Source organism: Tamandua tetradactyla, chromosome 9 (assembly GCF_023851605.1).
Source record: "Tamandua tetradactyla isolate mTamTet1 chromosome 9, mTamTet1.pri, whole genome shotgun sequence".
Taxonomy (NCBI): Eukaryota; Metazoa; Chordata; class Mammalia; order Pilosa; family Myrmecophagidae; genus Tamandua; species Tamandua tetradactyla.
This window is the reverse complement of record NC_135335.1, coordinates 117,014,826-117,031,450: the sequence shown is the minus strand read 5'-3', so window position 1 is coordinate 117,031,450 and position 16,625 is coordinate 117,014,826. Positions and strand designations below refer to the sequence as shown.

General features: G+C 37.4%; 1 long non-coding RNA gene across 4 annotated transcripts in view; it reads left to right on the top strand.

Moving 5' to 3' along the window:
- LOC143647399 (uncharacterized) overlaps positions 1-16,625 on the top strand; it is a 240,981-nt gene that overhangs the window by 108,205 nt on the left and 116,151 nt on the right. The window lies entirely within an intron of this gene.

Here is a 16,625-nt window from a genome sequence, read left to right as displayed (position 1 = left end):
GGTCTCTTATGTAGCTGTAGTGAGATGTCCGCTGGGGTTGCAGGTCAGCTGAAAGCTGGGCTGGGCTGGATGTCCATGCTGGCTCACTCACACAGTGGGTGGTTAGTGATGGCTGTTGGCTGGGAGCTCAGCTGGGCTGGTACCAGGAGCGTCAGCATGCAGCCTCTCCAGCATGGCAGATTCAGGGTGGTTGATTTCTTTTTTTGTTTTTTAAAGTAGTTCATTGAGACATATTCACATACCATAGAATCCATCCAAAGTAAACAATCAATGGCTTTTAATATACCACAGAGTTGTGCATTCATCAGCACAATCAATTTTAGAACATTTTCATTACTCTCTGAAGAAAAATCCCAAACCCCTTAGCAGGCACCTCTCAATCCCACTATCCTTTCCCATCCCTACATAGCCATGAGTCTATTTCTGTCTCTATAGATTTATTTATATTATATTTTATAAAAATGGAATCATGCAATAGTCTGTTGTGTCTGGTTTCTTTCACTTTGTAATGTTTTTTTTTTAAATATTTTTATTGAGAAATTTTCACACATATATGTACTCCATCCACAGTATGTAATCAGTGACTCACATTATCACCATATAGTTGTGTATTTATCACCATGATCATTGTTTGAACATTTTAATCACTCTAGAAAAAGAAATAAAAAGAAAAAAGAAAAATTCATACATCCCATGTCCCTTTTCCCCTTGCTCTCTTTGACCACTAGTATTTCACTCTACCCAATTTTTTTACCCCTTATCCCTGCATTTATTTATCTATCCTTATTTTTGAACTCATCTGTCCATACCCTGGATAAAAGGAACATCAGACACAAGGTTTTCACAATCACGTGGTCACATTTGTAAAAGCTAATAGTTATACTGTTGTCTTCAAGAATCAAGGCTAAGTGGAGCATAGTTCAGCAGTTTCAGGTACTTCCCTCCAGCCACTCCAATATTCCATAAATGAAAAAGGGGTATCTGTCTAATGCATAAGAATAACTTCCAGGATATCCTCTCAACTGTTTGAAATCTCATAGCCACAGAAACTTTATTTTTCTCTCATTTCTCTCTTTCCTCTTTTGGTCAACAAGGCTTTCTCAGTCCCATGCTGCCGGGTCTGGCTCATCCTGGGAGTCCTGTCCCATGTTACACCTGTGGGAATCATGTCCAGTGGAGGGGATGTTCTAGTTTGCTAACTGCCAGAATGCAATTTACCAGAAATGGAATGGCTTTTAAAAAGGAGAATTTAATAAGTTACAAGTTTCCAATTCTAAGGCTGTGAAATTTTCCTAATTGTAGCAAGTCTGTTGATATGTCCAAAATAAGACCCATAAGAGGTTACTTCCACTCAAGAAAGGCCAATGAAGTTCAGGGTTTCTTTCTCAACTGGAAAGGCACATGGCAAACATGTCTGCTAATTTTCTCTCCAGGTTTCTTGTTTCATGAAGCTCCTGCTGGGGCATATTCCTTCTTCATCTCCAAAGGTCTCTGGCTGGTGGACTCTTAGCCTCATGGCTCTGCTGTGGTTCTGTAGCTCTCTCCTTGTTCCCCAGCTTTCTCCAACATGCTTCCTCTTTTAAAGGATTCCAGTAAACTAATCAAGACCTAACTCTATTCACCACATCTCCCTCTATTCAGAAGTTAATACTCACAATTGGGCAAGTCACACCTCCATAGTGATAATCTAATCAAGCCTCCTACACCCATGGTTGAATAGGGTTTAAAAGAAATAGCTGCTCCACAGGATTGGATTGGAATTAAGGCGTGGCTTTCCTAGGGTACATAAATCCTTTTAAACCAGCACAGGGTGAAGGCCATGAGTTCACCTACTGAGTTGGCTTATAGAGAGAGAGACCACATCTGAGCAACAAAAGAGGTTATCTGGGGGTGACTCTTGGACATAATTACAAGTAAGCTTAGTACCGCCTTTGCAGGAATAAGTTTCATAGGGTCAAATGTCAAGATTGATGGCTCAGCCTACCAAATTAATTGTTCCTCCTGCTTAAAAGAATATCAGGAATTCCCCAAATAGGAAGTTGAATATCTCCTCCTTTCTCCCCATCCCTCCAAGGGGACTTTGAAAATACTTTTTTATTCTCTACCCAGATTACTCTGGGATATATCAGGGCATCACACTAACCTGTGCAAACCAACACAAGCTCACACCCTAGTCAAGATTCCATGCAATTATGGTGTTCAAATAAACTGACCATACAAGTTAAATTAGGTAATGTGCTATCCAAAAATAAATTTTGAACCAAATAAACATCTCTCCCATTGGTCCACACAGAAGTTGAAGTTTTAAAGTATAGACCATATCATCCTTTACCCTGAGTTCTGATTTGCCTTAGTCCTATCCAGATCAGCTTCATTCATATCTCCAGTCGAAGTCTGATCAATGTTTCAACTTTATAAACAATTGCTGTATGAGGTAATGCTGACTTTCATGGCTTCAGAGTTCTAATTCTGAGTCTCAGTGTGTCACATAAATACCTGAAGTTTCTGGGAATGACTAGGTTATGCACAAATAGCTCAGTATCTCATAATTGAGCAATAACAGTTACAACACCACAATAGATGTGACTGCTGTAAGAGCTTACGATCTAGGACCCTTTACAATAGGCCCCAAGCCTGATAATCCACACTCTCGAGTTCAGTTCTCCAAGTTTGTATATTGTAGTTAGTCCAATGAGTGAGGCATGAAAACATTTGTGTTTTTATTTCCGACATTTTATTGAGCATACTGTCTTAAAGGTTCATTCAACTAGTTGTATGCCTCACAACTTCACTGCTTCTTTTATTTTTTTTTACCAAATTTTTTTTCTTAAATGTTTTTATTGAGAAATTTTCACACACATACATTCCATACATAGTGTACAATCAGTGGCTCACAAAATCAACACATAGTTGTGTACTCATCACTATGATATCCCTCAGAACATTTGCATCACTCCAGAAAAAGAAATAAAAAGAAAAAATTCATACATACAATACACACCACCCCTTCCTTTCATTAATCACCAATATTTCCATCTAGCCAATTTATTTTACCTCTTGTCTTCCCCATTATTTATTTTTTATCCATATATTTTTTTATTCATCTGTCCATATCCTGGACAAAAGGAGCATCAGACACAAGATTTTCACAATCACACAGTCATGTTGTAAATGTTATATCTTTATACATTTATTTTCAAGAATCATGGCTACTGGAATACAGCTCAACAGTTTCAGGCATTTCCCTCCATTCACTCCAATACACCATCAACTAAAAAGGGATATTTATATAATACATAGGAATAACTTCCAGGATAACCTCTCAGCTCTGTTTGAAATCTCTCAGCCACTGAAACTCTACCTTGTCTCATTTTTCTCTTCCCCCTTTAGGTCAAGAAGGCTTTCTCAATCACTTGATACTGGGTCCTGGCTCATCCCGGGGTCTCTGTCCCATGTTGCCAGGGAGAATTTATACCCCTGGGGGTCACGTCCCACATAGGAGAGAGGGCAGTGGGTTCACCTGCTGAGTTGGCCCAGATAGAGAGAGGCCAAATCTGAGCAACAAAAGAGGTTCTCTGGGGGTGACTCTTAGGCTTAATTTTAAGTAGGCTTAGCCTATCCTTTGCAGGGATAGGTTTCATAGGCAAACCCCAAGATCGAGGTGTTCTAGTTTGCTAGCTGCTGGAATGCAACACACCAGAGACGGATTGGCTTTTTTTTTTTTTAAATTTTTTTATTAATTAAAAAAAATTAACAAACAAAACCTTAAGATATCATTCCATTCTACATATACAATCAGTAATTCTTAATATCATCACATAGTTGCATATTCATCATTTCTAGAACATTTGCATTGATTTAGAAAAAAATAAAAAAGACAACAGAGAAAGAAATAAAATGATAACAGAAAAAAAAGATTATACATGCCATACCCCTTACCCCTCGCTTTCATTTACCACTAGCACTTCAAACTAAATTTATTTTTAACTTTTGTTCCCCCTATTATTTATTTATTAAAAAAAATTAACACAACATTTAGAAATCATTCCATTCTACATATGCAATCAGTAATTCTTAATATCATCACATAGATGTATGATCATCATTCGGATTGGCTTTTAATCAAAGGGGATTTATTTTGTTAGTTCTTCAGAGGAAAGGCAGCTAACTTTCAACTGAGGTTCTTTCTTACGTGGGAAGGCACAGAATGGTCTCTGCTGATCTTCTCTCCAGGTCTCTGGTTTCCAGCAACTCTCCCTGGGGGGACTTCTTTCTGCATCTCCAAAGGCCTGGGCTGAGCTGCAAGTGCTGAGATGAGGAATGCCAGGCTGCTTGGGCTGTGCTACACTGAACTCTCTCATTTAAGCACCAGCCAATTAAGTCAAGCATCATTCATTACAGCAGGCATGCCTCCTGGCCGACTGCAGATGTAAATCAGCAACAGATGAGGTTCACGTACCGTTGGCTCATGTCCACAGCAACAAAACTAGGTGCCTTCATATGGCCAAGTTGACAATTGAATCTAACTACCACAGAGGGCTCAGCCTATTGATTTGGTTGTCTCCACTGCTTGAGACAATATCAGAGATTCTCCAAGTGGGGAAGTTGAATACATTCTCATTTCTCCCCATTCCCCCAAGGAGACCTTGCAAATACTTCTTTATCCACTACCAGAATTCTCTGGGATTTATTGGGGTATCATGCTAACCTGTACAAACCAACAAAATCTCATATCCTATTCAAGATTCCATGTCCTTACGGTGATCAACTAAACTGACCATACAAGTTAAATTAGGAAATGCACTACCCAAAATATAAAATTTTTTAAAAATATTTATGATTGTTATGTCTTCATGTTGAATTGTTCCTTTTATTAGTACATAGCATCCTTCTTTGTCTCTTTTAACTGTTTTACATTTTAAGTCCAATTTGTTGGATATTAGTATAAATACTCCTGCTCTTTTCTGGTTGTTATTTGCAGGAAATATCTTTTCCCAACCTTTCCCTTTAACCTATGTTTATCTTTCTGTCTGAGATGTGTTTCCTGTAGACAGCATATAGAAGGATCCTGTTTTTTAATCCATTCTGCCAGTCTGTGTCTTTTGATTGGGGAGTTCAATCCATTAACATTTAGTGTTATTACTGTACAGGTAGTACTTTCTTCTACCATTTTGCCTTTTGTATTTTATATGTCATATCTAATTTTCCTTCTTTCTACACTCTTCTCCACACCTCTTTCTTTTGTGTTTTCATATCTGTCTCTAGTGCTCTCTTTAATATTTCTTGCAGAGCTGGTCTCTTGGTCACAAATTCTCTCAGTGATTTTTTTGTCTGAAAATATTTTAAATTCTCCCTCATTTTTGAAGGACAATTTTGTTGGGTATAGAATTCTTGGTTGGCAGTTTTTCACTTCTAGTAATTTAAATATATCATCCCACTGTTTCTCGCCTCCATGGTTTCTGCTGAGATATCTACACATAGTCTTATTGGGTTTCCCTTGTATGTAATGGATTGCTTTTCTCTTGCTGCTTTCAGGATCCTCACTTTCTCTTTGACCGCTGACATTCTGATTAGTAAATGTCTTGGAGTATGTCTATTTGAATCTATTCTCTTTGGGGCATGCTGCACTTCTTGGATCTGTAATTTTAGGTCTTTCATAAGAGTTGGGAAATTTTCAGTGATAATTTCTTCCATTAGTTTTTCTCCTCCTTTTCCCTTCTCTTCTCCTTCCGGGACACCCACAACACATATATTTGTGTGCTTCATATTTTCTTTTAATTCCCTGAGTCCCTGCTCATATTTTTCCATTTTTTCCCCTATAGTTTCTATTTCTTGTTGGATTTCAGATGTTCCATCCTCCAGTTCACTAATCCTATCCTCTGTCTCTCAAAATCTACCATTTAGGTTTCCTTTCTCTTGTCCCCTTGTAAGCCTTTGTCTTCCTAACTCCTGAGCTGAAGGAAACAGTTAATTTATTTGACAAATAAAAGTGTTTCATATGTGGCTAAGGGGAGGTCCCTCTTGGACCTTAACAGTCTCATGGTGAGGGGACTTGGGCACACAGAAATTGGGGCTCTCCCATGGGTAAGGAGCACTTCAGAGAGGCTGCCATCCAAGCCAAATGAAAATCTCCAGCCCAGGGGTAAAGCAAGTGCAATGGCCTGAGAGAGAAAAAACTTGAATATTTCAATAAGTGGCTTCTTCTAAGTCAATTCTGCCCATCCAGAGGCTTTTCTGGAATCCCGAGGTGTTTTATATGAGGTTCATGTTTTTTAATTTGATTTTTTGTAGCAGTTCACTTTGCTGTGATTTGCTTTCAAACTAGTTATTCCCAAAATATAAATTTTGCACCCAATAAACATCTCTCCCTTTAGTCTCATATGGAAGTTGAAGTTTTAAAATATGGATGATAGCTTCCTTTACCCTGTATTTTGATATAACTTAGTCCTATCCGGATCAGCTTCATTCTTATCTCTACTCAAAGTCTGATCATTTTTTCAACTTTTTAAACATTTCCTGTACGGTGTACAGCTGACTTTCATAGTTTCAGAGCTCTAAGTCTGAACTTCAGTTGTCACATAAATGCCCAAAGTTTCTGGGAAACACCATATTACATACAAATAGATCAGTATCTCAGAATTAAGAATTAACAGTTACAACTCCTGAATAGATGTGACTGCTGTAAGAGTCTACAGTCAAGGACCCATTACAGTAAGCCTCAACCTGATAACCCATGCTCTCGACTTTAGTTCACTGAGTTTTTATATTATAGTTAGTCCATATCATTGAGGCATGATGATATTTGTCTTTTTGTTCTTGACATTTCATTCAACATACAGTCCTTAAAGTCCATTCACCTAACCGCAGGCCTCACAAAATCATTCCTTCTTGCTGGCAGCGAGTAGTCCATTGTTTTAATACACCATAGTTCCCCCTTCCATTCCTCAGTCATTGTACCCTTAGGCTACCTCCATTAATTGTGGATCGTGAACACTGCCACCATAAACACCAGTGTGCAGATGTCCATTTTTGTTCCCACAATCAGTTCCTGCAGGTATACACTGAACAAGGGGGTTGCAGGATTATATGGCAACCCCACCCTAGCCTCCTGTGAACCACCACACTGCCCTCCAAGGGGCTGCACCTCTCAGTTTCCTGACCAACAGTGAATAGGTATGTTCTAGTTTGCTAGCTGCCGGAATGCAGTACATCAGAAACGAAATGGCTTTTAAAAAGGGGAATTTAATAAGTTGCTAGTTTATAGTTCTAAGACCGAGATAATGTCCCAATCAAGCAAGTCTATAGAAATGTCCAATCAAAGGTATCCAGGGATAGATATCTTGGTTCAAGAAGGCCGATGAAGTTCAGGGTTTCTCTCTCAAGTGAGAAGGCACATGACGAACACAGAGTTTCTCTCTTATCTGGAAAGGCACATGGCGAACATAGTCAGGGTTCCTCTCTCATCTGGAAGGGCACATGGCAAGCACGGCATCATCTGCTAGCTTCTCCTGGCTTTCTGTTTCATGAAGCTCCTGGGGAGGCATTTTCCTTCTTCATCTCCAAAGGTCAGTGGCTGGTGGACTCTCTGTTTTGTGGTGCTGCAGCATTCTCTGCTCTCTCCAAATCTCTTTCATTCTCCAAAATGTTTCCTGTTTTATAGGACTCCAGAAACTTATCAAGACCCACCCAAATGAGTGGAGACATGTCATCACCTAATCCAGTTTAACAACCACTCTTGATTAAATCACATCACCAGGAAGATGATCTGATTACAGTTTCAAATATACAATGTTGAATAAGGATTATTCTGCCTTTATGAAATGGGATTTAGACCAAAACATGGCTTTTCTAGGGGACATACATCCCTTCAAATAAAAACAAGGTACATCTCTTTCTCCACATTATCTCTAGCATTTGTTTCTCTCTGTTCATTTTTAAAGAGTTTTATTCACATATCATACAATATAACCTAAGAAAATAGGCATGCTTTCACCACCATAATCTATATGAAGACATTTCGTTTTCTTTTGCAAAGAATCCATATCCCTTCCCCATATCTGCCACTTGTGGACATTTAGTTTTGGCATAATGCCTTTGTTACAGTCAGTGGAAACATGTTATAATGTTATTGTTGATTATAGACTCTAGCCTTCATTGATTGTATTTTTTACAGTATACCACCCCATTTTCAACACCTTGAAATGCTGACATTCATTTGTTCTCCCTCATGCAAAAATGTTTATATATTTGTACATTTAATCACCATCATTGTCCACTCTAAGTTATACCATCTCAGTTTTTATCCTCTATCTTTCATTTTGATGTCATAACTGCCCCCAGCCCTTTTCCCTCAGTGATACTCAGCTTCATTCAGTGTACCAATATTATAGTGCTACCCTCAGATAGTATTGTGCTATCCATTTCTGGATTTTTACAATCAGTCATGTTGCACATTCTGTATTCCTTCAGCACCAAGTACCCAAACTCTACCCTCTTTCTTTCTCCTGATAACTTGTGTTCATAAAGTTTACTCATTAATGTTAGCTCATATTAGTGAGACCGTACACTGTCTGTCCTTTTGTTTGGGCTAATCTCACCCAGCATAATGTCCTCAAGGTCTGTCCATGTTGTGACATGCTGCATGACTTTATTCTGTCTTGCAGCTGCACAGTATTCCATCGTATGCGTATGCCTCAGTTTGTTTAGCCACATTTGGGCTGATTCCAGCTCTTGGCAATTGTAAATAATGCTGCTGTAAACATCGGTGTGCAAATGTCTGTTTGTGGCCTTGCCCTCAGTTCCTCTGAAGTAATGCGATTGCTAGATCATACGGCAATTCTACACTTAGCTTTCTGAGGAACCACCAAACTACCTTCTGGAGCAGTTGCCCTACTCTACATTCCCACCAACAGTGGGTGAGCATGCCTCTTTCTCCACATCCTCTCTGGCACTTGTCGTTTTCTGTGTTTTTTTTTTGGCAATGGTTATTCTAGTATGTGTGAGATGATATCGCATTGTGATTTTGATTTCCATTTCCCTAATAACCAGTGAAGTTGAGCATCTTTTTCATGCACCTTTTAGCCATTTGTATATCCTTTTCTGAAAAGTGTCTGTTCATGGCTTTCACCCTTTTTAATTAGGTTGTCTTTTTGTTGTTGGTTTGCAGAATCTATGCATACTGATTATTAAACTCTTATCTAATATGTGGTTTCCAAATATTGTCTCCCATTGTGTAGGCTGCTTTTTAACTTTCCTGACAAAATTCTTTGATACACAAAAGTGTTTAATTTTGAGAGATCCCAGGTATCTATTTCTTTTTTCATTGCTCATGCTTTGGATGTAAGACCTAGGAAACCACATTATATGTCAAGATTTATAGGATATTTCCCTGCATTTTCTTCTAAAAGTTTTATGGTTTTAGCGCTAATGTTTAGGTCTTTGATCCATTTTGAGTTAATTTTGTGTAAGGCGTGAGATATGAGTCCTGTTTCATTCTTTTGCATATGGATATCCAATTCTCCAAGCACCATTTATTGAAGGAACTGCTCTGTTCCAGTTGGGTTGGCTTGACCACCTTATCAAAGATCAATTGTCCATAGCTGAGAGGGGTCTATTTCAGAATACACAATTCGATTCCATTGTTCCATATGCCAGTACCATGCTTTTTTTTTTTTTGACCACATTAGCTTTGTAATATGCTTCAAGTCAGGTACTGTGAGATCTCCCACTTCAATTTTCCTTCTCAGGATATTTTTAGCTATTTTGGGCACCCTGTCCTTCCTAATAAATATTATTGGTTTCTCTATTTCTGGAAAGTAAGTTGTTGGAATTAAAAAAAAATTTTTTTTTATTTAGGGCAATAAATTTCTCTCTTAGCACTGCCTTTGCTGCATCCCATAAGTTTTGATATGTTGTGTTTTCATTTTTATTTGCCTTGAGATATTTACTGACTTCTCTTGTAATTTCTTCTTTGACCCACTGGTTGTTTAAGAGTGTGTTGTTGAGCCTCAACATATTTGTGAATTTTCTGGCACTCTGCCTATTATTGATTTCTAACATCATTCCTTTATGATCTGGGAAAGTGTTTTGTATGATTTCAATCTTTTTGAATTTATTGAGACTTGTTTTGTGACCCAGCATATGGTATATCCTTGAGAATAATCCATGAGCACTTGAGAAAAAGGTGTATCCTGCTGTTGTGGGGTGTAATGTTCTATAAATATCTGTTAAATGTAGCTCATTTATTGTATTATTCAACTTCTCTGTTTCTTTATTGATCCTCTGTCTAGATGTTCAGTCCATTGATGAGAGTGGGGAATTGAAGTCTCCAACTATTATGGTAGATGTGTCTGTTTCTCTTTTCAGTGTTTGCCACATGTATTTTGGAGCATTCTGGTTTGGTGCATAAATATTTATGATTGTTATGTCTTCGTGCTGAATTGTTCCTTTTATTAATACATAGTGTCTTTCTTTGTCTCTTTTAACTGTTTTACATTTGAAGTCTAATTTATTGGATATTAGTATAACTACTCCTGCTCTTTTCTGATTGTTATTTGCATGAAATATCTTTTCCCAACCTTTCACTTTCAACCTATGTTTATCTTTGGGTCTAAGATGTGTTTCCTATGGACAGCATATAGATGGGTCCTGTTTTTTAATCCATTCTGCCAGTCTATGTATTTTGATTGGGGAGTTCAATCCATTAACATTTAGTGTTATTACTGTATGGGTAGTACTTTCTTCTAACATTTTGCTTTTTGGATTTTATGTGTCATATCTAATTTTCCTTCTTTTTACCTTTACTCATAGTCTTCCTTTCTACACTCTTCTCCACACCTCTCTCTTCTGTCTCTTTGTATCTGTCTCTAGTACTCTCTAGACCCTTGCAGAACTGGTCTCTTGGCCACAAATTCTCTCACTGATTTTTTGTCTGAGAATGTTTTAATTTCTCCATCATTTTTGAAGGACAATTTTGCTGGATATAGAATTCTTGGTTGGCAGTTTTCTCTTGTAGTAATTTAAATATATCATCCCACTGTCTTCTCGCCTCCGTGGTTTCTGCTGAGAAATCGATGCATAGTCTTATTGGGTTTCCCTTGTATGTGATAGATTGTTTTTCTCTTGCTGCTTTCAAGATTCTCTCTTTCTCTTTGACCTCTGACATTCTGATTAGCAAGTGTCTTGGAGTATATCTATTTGGATCTATTCTCTTTGGGGGTATGCTGCACTTCTTGGATCTGTAATTTTAAGTTTTTCATAAGCATTGGGAAATTTTGAGTGAAAATTTCCTCCATTAGTTTTTCTCCTCCTTTTCCCTTCTCTTCTCCTTCTGGGATACCCACAACACATATATTCATGCGCTTCATATTGTCTTTCAATTCCCTGAGTCCCTGCTCATATTTTTCCATTTTTTCCCCTATAGTTTCTGTTTCTTGTCAGATTTCAGATGTTCCGTCCTCCAGTTCACTAATCCTGTTTTCTGCCTCTCGAAATCTACCACTGTAGGTTTCCATTGTTTTTTTCATCTCTTCTACTGTGACTTTCATTTCCATAAGTTCTGTGATTTGTTTTTTCAGACTTCCTATTTCTTCTTTTTGTTCATTCCTTGTCTTATTTATATCCTCCCTCAATTCATTGATTTGGTTTTTGATGAGATTCTCCATGTCTGTTTGTATATTCTGAATTAAATGTTTCAGCTCCTGTATCTCATTTGAATTATTGGTTTGTTCCTTTGACTGGGCCATATCTTCAATTTTCCTGGTGTGATTTGTTATTTTTTGCTGGCGTCTAGATATTTAATTACCTTAACTAGTTTATTCTGGAGACTGCTTTCAGTTCTTTACCTAGGGTTTTCTTGCTGGATGAATTTGTTGTCTATCTGTTCTTTGACATTCCGTTCAGCTTATTCTGGACCTCTAGCTTAGGTTTTGTTTAACAGAGGAGAATTTTTCAGTTCTTGTTTTCTTGTTTCTTGCCCTGCTTGTATGATGCCTTCCCCCCACCTCCCAGGAGGGTCTGCTTAGGTATTACAGACCCCAGCCAGATTTTCCCAGACCAAACTGGCCTCCTATCAGGAGGAAAGAGTCACCTCCATCAGTTTTCCCTGAGGGTGAGACCCAGCAGGTTGAAAGACTTTCCTGTGAAGTCTCTGGACTCTGTTTTTCTTATCCTGCCCTGTGTGTGGCGCTTGTCTGACTGCAGGTCCCACCAGCATAAGATGATGTGGTACCTTTAACTTTGGCAGACTCTCCTTGCTGGGGGCGTGGTGGAGACAGAGGAGAGGTTGTAGGCTGGTTTTAATGGCTTCAAATTACCAAGCCCTGGTGTCTGAATTCCTTGATGGAGGGATTCCACCTGGGTGGGGCTTCACCACTCCCCTGAGGAAGGCACAAGCTCCAGATAAGCCCCCAAAAGAGCTCACTTCTACCTATGCCTGGGACAGTTGCAGCCTGAAAAGTTCTGCTGCTGTATCTAGAGGCAGTCAAGCCTTTGTAGAAACACAGCCACAAAAACCTGTTTCCTTCTTTTTTTCTTCTTTTTCTGTCAGTCCTGCCCCCTTGGATTCAGGGCAAAAATGAGTGACCTCTGCTTTGACCAGGTTCACCTGAGCTAGGGGCCTATTTTTAATAGTCAGAATTTGTTAATTAATGCCAGAATTGGCGTTTGGTTGGGCTCAGCCCCTACTGCTGGTAAAGTTCCTTTCCTTTCCCCTCTGGGAAGCAGCCTGTTGGGGAGGGGCACCGGCTGCTGTGGCTTGGGGAACTCACGGTTCTGGGGGGTGCTCACAGCCGGTCCAGCTGGTCCAGAGTGGGGTACGCTGTGTGTCCAGTCACTGATGTGGCCCCACGAGCTGTTCTGTACTGTTTCTGGTTATTTGGTAGTTGTTCTGGAGGACGAACTAAAATGCACACATTTCTGAGCCACCATCTTGTCCCCCTTCCCATCAAGTTGTTGGAATTTTAATTTGTATTGCTTTGAATCTGTAAATAATTTGTGTAGAATCAACATCTTAAGTATATTTTGCCTTCTAATCCATGAACATCGTGTGTCTTTCCATATTTAGGTCTTCTTTGATTTCCTTTAGGAATTTCTTATAATTTTCTGTGCAAGGTCTTTTGTATCCTTAGTTAAATTTATTCCTAAATATTTGATCCTTTTGGTTGCCATTGTAAATGGATTTTTTTCTTGATTCCCTCCTCAGAATGTTCATTACTAGTGTAATTACTGATTTTGGCTTATTGATCTTGTATGCCGCCACTTTGCTTTACTCAATTATTAGCTCTATTAGCTTTGCTGTAAATTTTCGGGATTTTTGACATATAGTTTCATATCATCTGCAAAGAGTGCGAGTTTTACTTCTTCCTTTCCAATTTGGATGCCTTTTATTTATTTTTCCTGACTAATTGCTCTGGTTAGAGCTTCCAGCACAATGTTGAATAACAATGGTGACGGCAGAAATCCTTGTCTTGTTCCTGATCTTAGGAGAATGCTTTCAGTCTTTCCCCATTGAGGATGATACTATCTTTGGGCTTTCCATTTATTTCCTTTATCATCTTGATGAAATTCCCTTCTATTCCTATCCTTTGAAGTGTTTTCATCAAGAAAGGATGCTGAATTTTCTCAAATGCCTTTTCTGCATCAATTGAGATGATTGTGTGTTTTTTCTGCTTTGATTTGTTGATATGGTGTATTACATTAATTGAGTTTCTTATGTTGAACCATCCTTGCATACCTGGAATGAATCCCACTAGGTCATGGTGTATAATTCTTTTAATGTGATGTCGGATTCGATCTGCACTTTGTTGAGGATTTTTTACTCTATATTCTGTTACGTTGGTCTGTAATTTTCTTTTCTTGTAATATATTTGTCTGGTTTTGGTAGTAGGATGATGATGACTTCACAGAATGAGTTAAATAGCTTTCCCTCATCTTCAGTTTTTTTGAAGAGTTTGAGCAGGATTGGTAATAATTTTTTTTTTGAATGCTTGTTAGAATTCACACGTGAAGCCATCCGGTCCTGGACTTTTCTTTTTTGGGAGCTTTTTGATGACTGATTCAATCTCTTTACTTGTTAATTGGCTTTTGAGATCGTCTGTTGCTTCTTGAGCCAATGTTGGTTGTTCATGCCTTTCTAGGAAGTTGTCCATTTCATCTCTGTTTTCTAGTTTACTAGCATATAGTTTGCTCATAGTATCCTCTTATTATCTTCTTTTTTTCCTGCTGGGTCAGTGGCTATGTCCCCTTTTCCATTTCTGATTTTATTTATTAGCATCCTCTCTCTCCCTCTTTTTTGCCGTCAGTCTAGCTAAGGGTCCATCTGTTTTATTGATTTCTCAAAGAACGAACTTATGTTTTTTTAAAAAATTCTATTGTTTTTATGTTCTCAATTTCACTTATTTCTGTTCTAATTTTGTTATTTCTTTCCTTCTGTTTGCTTTGTGGTTAGTTTGCTGTCCTTTCTCTAGTTCTTTGAAGTGAGCAGTTAATTATCCAATTTTTGCCTTTCTCATTTTTAATATATATATTTAAGATAATATATTCCCTCTCAACACAATCTTTGCTACATCCCATAAATTTTGATATGTGGTGTTTTCATTTTCATTTGCCTTGAGATATATACTGATTTCTCTTGTAATTTCCTCCTTGATCCACTCACTGGTTGTTCCAGAGTCTGTTGTTTAGCCTCCCTACTTGTGTGAATTTTCTGGCCATCTGCCTGTTATTGATTTCCAACTTCATTCCAGTATGATCTGAGAAATTATTTTATATAATTTCAATCTTTTTAAATTTATTGAGACTGCTTTGTGACCTAGCATATGGTCAATCTTTGAGAGTGATTTATTTGCACTTAAGAAAACTGTATATTCTGCTGTTGTAGGGTTCAATGTCCTGTAACATTATATCCATATCCATTTAATGCTCTGTTAAGTCTAGTTCATTTATCATATTACTCAACATTTCTGTTTCCTTATTGATCCTCTGCTAGATGTTCTATCCATTGATAAGACTGGTGAATTGACATCTCTGGCTAATATGATAGGGTATCTACCTTTCCCTTCAGTGTTGTTAGTGTTTGCCTCATGTATTTTGCAGCACTCTGGCTCAGTGTATAAATATTTATGATTGTTATGTCTTCTTGTTGAATTGTTCCCTTTATTAATATATAGTTTTCTTCTTTACCTCTTTTAATTTGAAGTTTAATTTGGTGGATGTTAGTATAGGTATCCCTGCTCTTTTCTGATTGTTGTTTGCATGAAATATTTTTTTCTAACATTTCACTTTCAACCTATTTTTGTCCTTGGGTCTAAAGGGAGTCTCTTGTAGACAGCGTATAGCTGGGTCCTCTTTTTAAAAATCCATGTCTTTTTATTGGGGAGTTTAATCCATTAACGTTTAATGTTATTACTGTAAAGGCAGTGCTTTCTTCTACCATTTTGTCTTTTGGATTTTGTATGTCATATATATATATATATATTTTCTCTTTCCCCCTTTACTGATAGTTTTCATTTCTGCACTCTTCTCCAGACCGTTCTCTCCTGTCTTTTCCTATCTGTCTGTAGTGCTTCCTTTAGTATTTCTTGTAGAGGTGGTCTCTCAGTCACAAATTCTCAGTGACTCTTTGTCTGAAAATATTTTAATTTCTCCCTCATTTTTGAAGGACAGTTTTGCTTGGTGTAGGATTCTTGGTTGGCAGTTTTTCTTTTTCAGAATCTTAAATATATCATGCCACTGTCTTCTTGCTTCCATTGTTTCTGCTAAGAAATCCACAGATTGTCTTATTGAGCTTCCCTTGTATATGATGGATTTGTTTTTCTCTTGCTGCTTTCAAGATTCTCACTGTCTTTGACATTTGCCAGTCTTACTAGTAAGTGTCTTGGAGTAGGTCTATTTGGATTGATTTTGTTTGGGGTATGTTGCACTTTTAGGTTCTGTATTATTATGTGTTTTATAAGAGATGGGAAATTTTCTATGATTATTTCCTCCCTTAGTCTTTCTCTTTTTTCCTTCTCTTTTCTTTCTAGGACACCCATAACGCATATATTAATGTGCTTCATGTTGTCATTCAGTTCTCTGAGATCCTGTTAAGATTTTTTCACTCTCTTCCCTGTATTTTCTTTTGTGTGTCAGATTTCAGATATTCTGTTCTCTAGTTCACTAATCCTTTCTTCTGCCTCTTCAATTTTCTTGGTGTAGGTCTCAATTTTTTTTCATCTCTTCTATTGTTCCTCTAATTCCCATAAGTTCTGTGATTTGTTTTTTTCAAAATTTCTTGTTATTTTTTATGTTCCCCAATTTCTTCTTTTTTTGCATACAATTTTTTGTTTATTTTATTAAGAAAGTTATTTATTCAGTTGGTGAATTTCACATAATATATACATTGCTTACTAAGTAATTGTGTTTTGAAACTACATAGATAAAAAAACTACATAGATAATCTTAACAAATTATGATTTATACTTATTGTGTATACATCTATATATCCATGTAACTAAATACATACATATAAAGGCAAATTAAGAAATTCTTTACTGCAACATGAATAATGTACAAAATTTAGAATTTGGATCTCTTTTCTGCAAAATGAAATTTATATTATATTAAGAAAATAGGTGTTCCTTTTATTA